Genomic DNA, 10,472 nt, shown 5'->3' with positions numbered 1-10,472 from the left:
TTCAACCCTTACCATACGTCAGTTCCTGGTTCCTGAAAGGCAGGCATCTAGCAAAAGACACGAAGAGTAAGGAACGAACTCATGAAGATGGCAGCACCAGTGTGATGAGCTCAATTTGGAAGCTATTTTGTAAACTTTTTTTCACCTTTGCTTTAATGTTTTATTTCCATTTGATCTATATAATATCCATTTGTCAAAACTAAAAGAACGAGAGCTTCAAAGGCCTTGTATGTTTCAATTTTCTTATTTTATGAGATGGTACAATTCCAGTAAACTTATATTTAGGAAAAAAGCTCTGGATGACAGTTACTGATAGAATGTGATGGATTTAGTATATTCAGGACAGAGTACACAGGATAAGGGGTGAGTTACTGTTGATAGCAGATGAAGTACAGCCACCAAGATTAGGAGCCATTTGGATAGATGGCATTTCTTAGTCAATCTAGTGTGAGAGTGAGACCAATAGGACAAAATATAAAATTGGTGGTGCTATAGACCAGGGGTGCAAGGGATGATGTGGAAAAGACATGCATCACCAAATTAATAAGCGTGCAAGTCAAGTAATTATTATGGATAATTCAACTTCTGAGGCATAGATTGCAAGGAGGAAAGATCACATGGCAGTAAGGAAATAGAATTTATACACTTACTGAAAGATAATTACATGAAGCAGAATGCGACAGAGGGGCGTCAGGGTATGAGAGTATTGGATTTTTGTTAGGAGACCTGCCCATAACTAAGGTGGTTATACTGCCTCCATTTGGAGAAAATGATCATGTGGTCTTGACTTGGTAAGTAGCAAAACATCGAAATTCCAATTAAGAAAGCGTATATGTTGAACTAAAATGCATGTCATTATGATGCATTTAGGAGGCAACTTGAAGCAGTACCATGACAAAAAGTTCTGAAAGAGAAGGATGGTCAAAGTGCATGGGGATATCTCTGGAGGAAGCAATATCACTGTACAAGCAAGAATATGACCAGCATGGTAAAGAAGTCAAAATCAGATTATGAGAAGAAATAGAGTTTTTTCGTTATATGCCAAGTAGGAGTAACAATGACTATGGAAGGATAACGTTAATGAGTGCATATGGTAGTGAGGTAACAGGCAGGCAAAATTATTGAGCTAATGAGTGATCATTTTGCAAGGGTATATATTATCCAAGTGAAGATATTGTTGAATGGACTGATGTTGGAACAGATATTGATAAATTGGAGGTACTTAGAGGTGCAAAGGTAGCTGTAGGATTAGATATCACCTCACATTTTGAGACAATGTGCAGGGGGAACTGGCAATGCATCTAGACGCTTTGTTTTTGCTCTGGCAAAGTTCCAAGACTGTAAGGAGGTCAAAATAATTCCTTTGTATAAAGGAGGACCTAAGCCTGTGGTAGCAAATTTTAGAGTAATCAGTATTTCAGAGTGGCGGTAGAAGTGCTGGAAAATTTGGTTAAAAAGAGAATTCAAGAATGATGAGTGGATATGATACTATGGGGGACAGTATGCCTTAGTAATCTATCAGCTTTTTTATAATAGGATGAATTGGATATAGCTGAGTTGGATAAAGGGAATTTCTAACACGCTGATACTGCTGGATTTTGCAAAGCTATTTGACAGGATACCAGATGGAACTATATTATGTAAACTACAACAAATGGGGATGGATATGAAACTGGTGATATGGGTAAATGGGTGGCTGATGGACAGATAACAAAACATATATGGAAGAGCAGATTCCAGGAGATGAGTGATGCGCTGCAATGCTCTGTGCTTGGACCAATGCTGTTTAATTTGTACATTAATGGTACAGGAAATAATTTGAAGTGATATATTCAGCTGTTTGCTGTTGATGCAAAGTTTGATAGAGTAATAGTTAATCAAGGTGATATGAATAGGATGACAGTATGGGCAAAACATATAATGTCAATTTAATGTGGAAGAGTAAGTTATGTATTCTGTCTGATACAAAGATTACAAGCTATGTACCATATTGAAGTTGCTTTACTGCAGCAAATTGATGAAGCTAAGGAAGAGGTAGGTAGAGAGGGAATTTTAGAGGGCATATTTCTAAAGCACGTGTGTGTATATATATACACACACACACATATGTAATGGAAAAATATATATGCACCTTGTACTTGTATATATTTATTTTTGTGTGGGAAAGTCAGTAAGTTACAAACAAAATCAGAACTAATGAATTGAAGGTGAATGGTTTCATTATGAATCACTAGTTATAGAATGACAATGTAGAACGATTACAGTAGTTGTACATATGTTTTGTAACCATTTTCAGCAGTCTGAAATGGCAAATGTGCTCGAGGAATATAAAACTATCGAACAGCTTGCTATTATGTATTTTTTGTGGACAAAAGGACATCCAGCGTAGTACGTTCGTATATAATATATATATACAGGGTGTCTCAAAAAATGTATACACACTTTGAATAATCTTACAGTTGGTATTTATTATAATACAGTTATGTAGTATACTTCACATTGTAAAGTACACTACATAAATGTCCTTTTCATCCCTCAGCGTCTGTATTCAAACTGATGACCGTCCTGGTCTCCAGGCACCACTGATAACGTGCAGCAATGGAATTGCAAACACTGAGAATCATTTCGTCTTGTAGCTGGATGTATTATCTTTCGATTGCTGCTTTCAAGTCGTCGACTGTTGCCAGTTTTGAAGTAAACTTTATCCTTGATAAATCCTCATAAGAAGAAGTCCATTGGTGTGAGGTCTGGTGAATGGGGTATTCTACAGAACCTCTTCTTCCAATCCATTTGTTGAGTAAAGTCTCATCAAGATAGGCCCTCACATCTCGATGGTAGAGTGATGGTGACACATCTTGTTGAAAATAAAGGTCCTCATCCTCAAGGTCTTCTTGAGTATGTGGCATGACAGCTTCATGCAGCAAGTTCAAGTAATTGGCACCGGTTACAGTGCCGTCGAAAGAGGATGGTCCAATTAAACCGTTTGCTGATAAGCCGAACCACACCACCACTCCTGGTAAATTTACATGATATCCCTCTATAACTTGGGAATTCTCAGGTGCCCAGTAAGTGCAATTGTGCCAGTTAATTGACCTATTTAATTTAAATGTGGTCTCATCACTCCACAAAATTCGTCTTGGAATTTGTGCGAACTCTTCACATTTTTCCAAGTACCACTCATAAAACTGCATTCTCCTATCAGGATCGTCTTTGTTGAGAGTGTGTACTCTTCTTGGAATGTAACTTTTACAATGGCTGTGCTTCAACATGCGATGGACACTCGATTTTGATATTCCTTTCTCACGAGATGCTTGTTGCACAGATTTTCTTGAACTTTGACGATACGTTTCAATCAACCTTTCTTCTGTTGTGGGCGTCATAGCTTTTCCCCCATATGTTTTGCCCACAAGCTTACGATAGCGATCAATGGGAAGTTTGGACTGTTCTTCCTGTAGGCATGTAATGAGGTCATGGACTGTTGTATGGTGGATGTCCCTTGACCTCACCTGATGCTCCAGTTCATCCCACAGATGTTCAGTAAAGTTGAAATCAGGGTTCTGTGGAGGCCAGTCAAGTGTGGTGACGTTCATGTCGACAAACTAAGAAATTACAGCAGCAGGCTTATGAAAATGTATATTGTCTTGCTGAAAGAGACGATCAGTTCTGTAGAAAACACCACAAAGTGGGAAGCATTGCATTGTTCAGATACTTCTCGGAGTTCAATGTTTGTCGCACCACAAAGGTCCAAGGCCAAAACAGGAATCTACCATCACACTCCCACCTCGGAATTCATAGTTGTGGTTACGCACTCTGGTAGGAGGGGTTCACTGAGTATTCACCACACCCACACGTGTCTGTGCTTGGTAGAGGGTGTAGCATGATTCGTCGCTCAATAACACAGCTTTCCAAGCTTCCCGCTTCATATTGTACATGCCTTTGCATCGCTGAAGATGATGTTACATGTTGTTTTACGTAATGTGCAGCTTGTATATTGCAGAGTCTTACCATGGAAACTCATGTTGTTAGCCTTTTTGAATGTTTTTTGAGCCGATTCGTGTTCCAGTCACTGCCCGGAATAACATATTTAGCGTTTGGGTCGACGAATGGCAGACGAAAAAGCGTTTGGGCCGACGAAAAAGCACATTATCCTTCATAGACTCTACCGTCACGTTCGGTCAGTATGATGGGTTTCACTGCGAGAAGCATTTGCAGATGACTCCCTGGACTTCCATTTTAGTATGGTATCATTAATTGTTGACCTGGGATGGCCCAACTTTTCAATAATTTGCCAAAGAGATAGGCCTATAACATGGCATCCTATCACGATCTTTCGAACTCTCTGTTTTCACAGCCATAGCATCCAGACAATTGCACTGACCATGCAGAGTGCATAACGTGTCCACTTTAGAATGAAGTAGAGATAAGGCAAGTGATATGAAGTCATTAGCTTCTGTATAGATACATATGAGTTGCCCAGTCCTGAAATTATTTCAGGTGTAACTTTGCTTGCTTACATTTGAATAAAGGATTAAACCAAGAATATAATTTCTTGCCATCTTTAATTTACCAAGTGGTATAACCAAGTGGTAAAACTTTTAACATCTATATCTAATCCAGCATACTTTAATAAAAAGGTGTGACATCTTTTGGTATATGACTTTTGCATTACTTCAAACTAGGTATCAGTTCTGGGTCTGACTCCCACTGATGAGACCTCAATAAAGGTTGAAACCGGTCTGGGTTGTGACCCTTCCCATAATGCATTATACATGTCTGTAATGTGCTTTGCATTATGAGATACTAAGGCAAGTTATGTGGAGTCAATATCGTCTATGTACAAGTTGCCCAGTCCTGAAATTATTAAATCAGGTGCAAACTTTGTTTGCTTACATTTGGATAAAGGGTTAAACCAAGAATATAATTTCTTGGCATTTTTAATTTATAGCGATTAATATAATACTGTCGTTTGCAACTTAATGGACGTTAGGAAGCGTCTCGGTTTATGCAGTAAGGCGCAAAGTACTGAACTAAGACTTCCCTTCAGTACATTCGCTGTGAGATATGCCGTTTGACTGCTGCATGCACATTAATAGACGCGCACGTGTAGAGTCTATACGATTATATTAAGCTGTATCCATGGTATTGACGCTGGAAGGAAAGAAGTTTATTGTCGATCATTATTTTCGTTCATGCAGCGTTGGTAGAGTTCTATCCGACCACAATTGCGAAACCGTCGACACTTCTGCGCATGGCAGAAGAAGGCGAATCCATTAATCAGTGATGAGCGTTAATTATATATATATATATATATATATATATATATATATATAACGTCGGAAAATTAGATTTTCTTTTATGGAAATTCTAGTTTTTAAAGTAGAAACTATTTTGCATGTACAACGGTTTGAAAATATTATGAATACAATAAGTGATTTCGCGTGTCGGTGACGAATTCGTACATCGCTTTATTCTTTTCTCACCTTTCAACATGAATTGACTCTTCTTGGCACGGTTCCAGCTAGGGTTCTCGGATCTGTGATCGCAGAGTAAATGGTCCAAGCCTGCGATTGTTTTCAGCAGTTTCATAGTGAAACTTCTCAAACATAAAGGGATAAACAGGGCAGGCTCTACCGACGGTGCAACATGTGCATTTGCACGGGGCGAAAAGTTTTTGGGAACGGCAAAATCAGCCTAAAGTATACGAAAAATAAATCATTAAAAAAAGTAATTTATTCCTTCTCTGTTGAAACCAGACTTCAGGAAGTCGTTAAATTTTTATATAATAAAACTTCATTCTACTGCATATATATATATATATATATATATATATATATATATATATATATATATATATATATATATATATATATATATATATATATATATAAATCATGATCATTTAAAATAATGTAGTATTATGTCGCGTTTAATATCGCACTGTCGGTGTTAATATCAGACGACGTGACTATAGCAGAACACCTATTTTGCATTTATTTCCGATTCCATTGTTGGCCGTGAGTTGACCTTGACTGAGGTCATCTCATTTAACCATTTAACCACCAAACGATCATAATGAGATAATTGGTTAAGAGTAAACCAATTAAAGAAATAGAATCAAAACATAAATATATATAGACTATATTTATGTATTAACAGTTTGGTTTTCGGCAACACCATAGTACTACCCAGCAAATCCATAGAATTGTGGAATATATCATCACCAGCTACAACTGGCGCCAGTACACAGGAGCTGTTTTCCTAGACCTATCTAAAGCATTTGATAAAATCTGGCATTTTGGACTCCTGCACAAACTTATCTCAGCCGGCATCTCACTAAAAATGGTTCATCTAATCCGTTCATATCTTCAGAATAGATCAATGCAAGTTAAAATTAACGGTTCTATATCGTCCCAGCGCCATATCTTTGCTGGAGTGCCACAGGGATCTCTACTGGCTCCATTGCTGTTTTCTGTATACATGTCAGACATCCCTCACAATCCGATGACTTCCATTTTAGCGCTGTATGCGGACGATACGGCAATACTAACCAGATCCCTCAGACCCCACTTCGTTACTAGAAAGCTTCAAGAAAACATTCTAAAGCTGGAGGGTTGGTTCTCTAGGTGGAGATTGGAAGTCAACCCCCTGAAAAGCTCAGCGGTTCTTTTCTCAAAAAGGCCAATGTCTCCTGCAGGAGATGTGTTACTATTCAATACTAAAATTCCCTGGCAGACAGAAACAAATTACCTGGGTGTAATTCTCGACAAAAAGCTATCTTTCAACCAACATATCAAGTCTGCATGTGCAAAAGCATCTAAAGCCATAGCTCAGATTTACCCGCTAATTAATAGAAATAGCAAGCTCAGCAACAGAATCAAATTGCAACTTTACCAGATGACGATTCGTCCCATAATCACCTATGCCTCTCCAGCCTGGAGCCACACCTCTAACGCTAACATTATCAAGATTCAGCGTGTGCAGAACAAGTGCTTGAGAATGATTCTGAACGCCCCGTGGTATGTTAGAAACAGCCAGCTCCATAGAGACACAAATATTCCATATATTCTCTCTTATCTACAATCCTTAGCTTCCAAGTTTTTTCTAAAGACGTCCACACACCCCAATGATTTGATTCAACAAGCTGCAGCATATGAGCCAACGGACATATTCAAATATAGAAGACCAAAAACTATATTAGCCTCCTATAACGATGCATAATCTCCATGCCCATTCAGGGCGAGCAAACTGCTCGTAAATTTTACCCTCACTGTAACCACGACAGATAGCGGGGAATATGAAAAGCATCTTGCTTCACCCTTAAAGACATAAATGTCAATTGTCAATTGTCAATTTTGATAATACAGTTGTGCAGTGATTGCTAATAATACTTTTTTGATACAGTTATTAGGATTTGGTTTTTAAAATAATTTTAACATTCCAATATGTCTGATAAAATTCAGTATACATTTTTTTAAATTCATACTGAAGAGGTCCTTTGATTAAAAAACTATCAGGTGCAGAATATCGCAAACGAAAATCGGAAAAAGAACTCGATATTCAAAAACAAAGCGGGGCTTTGCATAAATATCTAAAAGCAAAACTGAAACCAATGTAGTACAAGAAAAAATAAGCGAAAGGACCGAAACCAAAAATTCTGAGCTCATGGCAAGTACTTCTCATTGCGATCCCAGTAATGTCGATATTAGTAGCAATTGATTTTAATTACCCATGCAGATGCCCGTTTTCAGAACAAAATTCTAACGTTAAAGGGTTAATTGTCTCTCTCTTTCTGTAAAGAAATATAATTCATGATAATTTTTCACTAACTTAAGAATTTTCATTAGCTAATGTTACTATTTGGGGTAGACCATCAATGAGATGGATGGATGGCGTGTGTGGAGTGACTGATCTTCAGAGAGTTGAGGCTGCCAGAAAAGCAAACAACAGGACTACATGGCGAGGCCTGGTGTGGAACATCACCGAGCATCGGAGTGACCATACGACATCTGTAGATGCCCAATGAACATAGAGAGAGAATGTTACTATTTAGAATTTATGATCAGACATGTTGAAGCCTAGCTTAACATCATGGCTTTTAAGACGCCATTAAAAGAGTTTTTTTTTAGGGAAAAGGAGCGGCAAAATATGCTATTGCACTGGGCGGCAAAATTCCTAGGGCCGGCACTGGGGATAAACAAAAAATAGTGTTCTGCCGCAATGCAATAGGCATTCGGGGTAAACATAAACTTTAACACAAATGAGAATAACGGGCGTATGCTGGAGCAAGTGTTAATACACAACCAACGCCGAACAGCAGTAAAATGAGATACCGAAACGATCACTACAGAGAATCCTTAACTGGGTGCCTTTTCGTAACAGCATTCTTTAATAGCAACGGATTGCGCTCCACGCATGCTGGCCAATATCTATGAAGATCTGTCCTTCATAATGTCTGGACGAAACGCATTTCCATCTAAGCGGTCGTGTAAACACACGAACCTACAGGTTTCTTGAGACCTGAATTTGTCCAGGAGAAAAACCACTTCACAGCAAGTAGGTTACCGCATGGTGTGCGGTTTCCGGCCATGGCATAATTAAAGAAAGTGGTATAACAGTAACCTTGAATAGCGAAGGATCCATGAGAATGTTTTGGTTCCATTCACCCAGTATTTGCATATGATATGTCGTGTAAAAAATGTTCCATTTTGCCCAGGTGTTCCAACAGAAAAGAGCAACCTGTCACACATCATGTGTGACGGGAGGCTCATTTCGAGGTGCATAAAATTCCCGTACCCGTCACTTTCTGCTGCTCTCACATCGCTTGATGCCTTCGTTTGGGGAATGTTGAAGGAATGGGTATGATCCGCCTTTAAACCTTGATGAAATAAGGAATAAGATTACACGATGGTCCAGCAGTTGTCCCAACCTTTGTTCTCCAAGATGACAGAAAAACTTTGCATGTGCTACGAAACCTGTCTTGAAAGACAAGGCGCCCATCTTGAGCACGTAATCTACCGTCGTTAATGTTTTATTCGATCAAGATTACACCGATAGTTGATATATCTATGTATAAACATATATTTCTTTGTTAATAAACCCATTTACTCCATCGCTGCAGAGTACTGTTTTTTTTTGCACCACACTGTGTGTGTGTGTGTGTGTTCTACCTGTAATTCTACAGGTGTTTCCTTACCTTTGCTTTTATTAATTACTTTTCATTTGCTTTTATCTCCTTGCAGGAGATAAAAGCAAATAAATATATTATGTATAGGCCTGTGCAGCTCAGTGGAAGTGATGTTTGCATCCTTTGTGCTAAGCCACCCGAAGATGAACTTAATTTCAAGTGTAGTGGAGGAACTTTTTCTGAACCTTTCTTCGACTGGTTTCCGAGTTAGTCGATCTCTGGCACGGACATTTTTTCTCCAGAAACTCAAGAAAATCGACCGAAGAACCCACATTGTTCCAGACATTAACACATCCTGTTAGGGTTAAGTATTAAGAGATGACAGCACTTGTTTTCCCGTCTCTTCATCGGTTATACATATATATATATATATATATATATATATATATATATATATATATATATATATATATATATATATATATATATATATATATATATATATACAGTATATATATATATATACAGTATATATATATACACACACACACCAAGCTATTTTAAACCTGGTTTTACTCCATTTCCCAAGTAAGCAAACAGAGTATTCTAATTTTACCATGAGTTGCCTTGGTCTTGCACTACGTGCAGGGTCAGCTACACTTGCAACACTTGCAGGCACAAAGTTCACTTGTTTGTCTGTTTGTTTACTTGGGAAATGGACTAAAACCAGGTTTAAAATAGCTTGGTATATTTAACATTTATGATACCCAAGGTAAAATACTTTCTACATTTATATCTCCTCCTGAGATTTATTTAATAAGGTTAAAACACCTTATGGTAACTTGTTCTGGTAAAATATTTATAAGCTCTGTATTACTAAAATCTTGGTATTTCTAGCCTGGCTCCCACTGATGAGACCTCAATAAAGGTCGAAACCGGTTGGGGGCTATTATGAGTTCGCTCTCTTAAGGTTTTTGCCTTAAGGGAGCAATTTGAGTCTCCGAGGAAAGTGTTTTCCGGCACGGCCCGGTGAGGGGCTTTGTCGGTGAATGCTTTTCTTCAGAATATGAGCGGTTCTGCTCGGTGGTGGTGGTGGGTGGAAGGCCATCACTGAGTGGAGCCAACGCTGAGATGGACGGTCTTTCGCCCACTATTGAGTGGTCTAGGGATCGTCCGAATTTTTAGAGCCGGCTTTACTTACACATAAGGTCGAAACCGGTCTGTGTAGTGGCCCCTTGCCTTTAATACAAAGCATCATACATCTCCTCCAGGCGATGTGCTTTGCATTAAGGGTAAATATTAAGATTAGTGATCAGAGCTTATTCTACTTTTACCATGAGTTGCCTTG

This window comes from Typopeltis vanoorti, chromosome 1, assembly GCF_054136105.1.
Source record: "Typopeltis vanoorti isolate ZY-2024b chromosome 1, IOZ_Tvanoo_1.0, whole genome shotgun sequence".
In the NCBI taxonomy this organism is placed as follows: domain Eukaryota; kingdom Metazoa; phylum Arthropoda; class Arachnida; order Uropygi; family Thelyphonidae; genus Typopeltis; species Typopeltis vanoorti.
Note: the sequence above shows the minus strand (reverse complement) of the source record.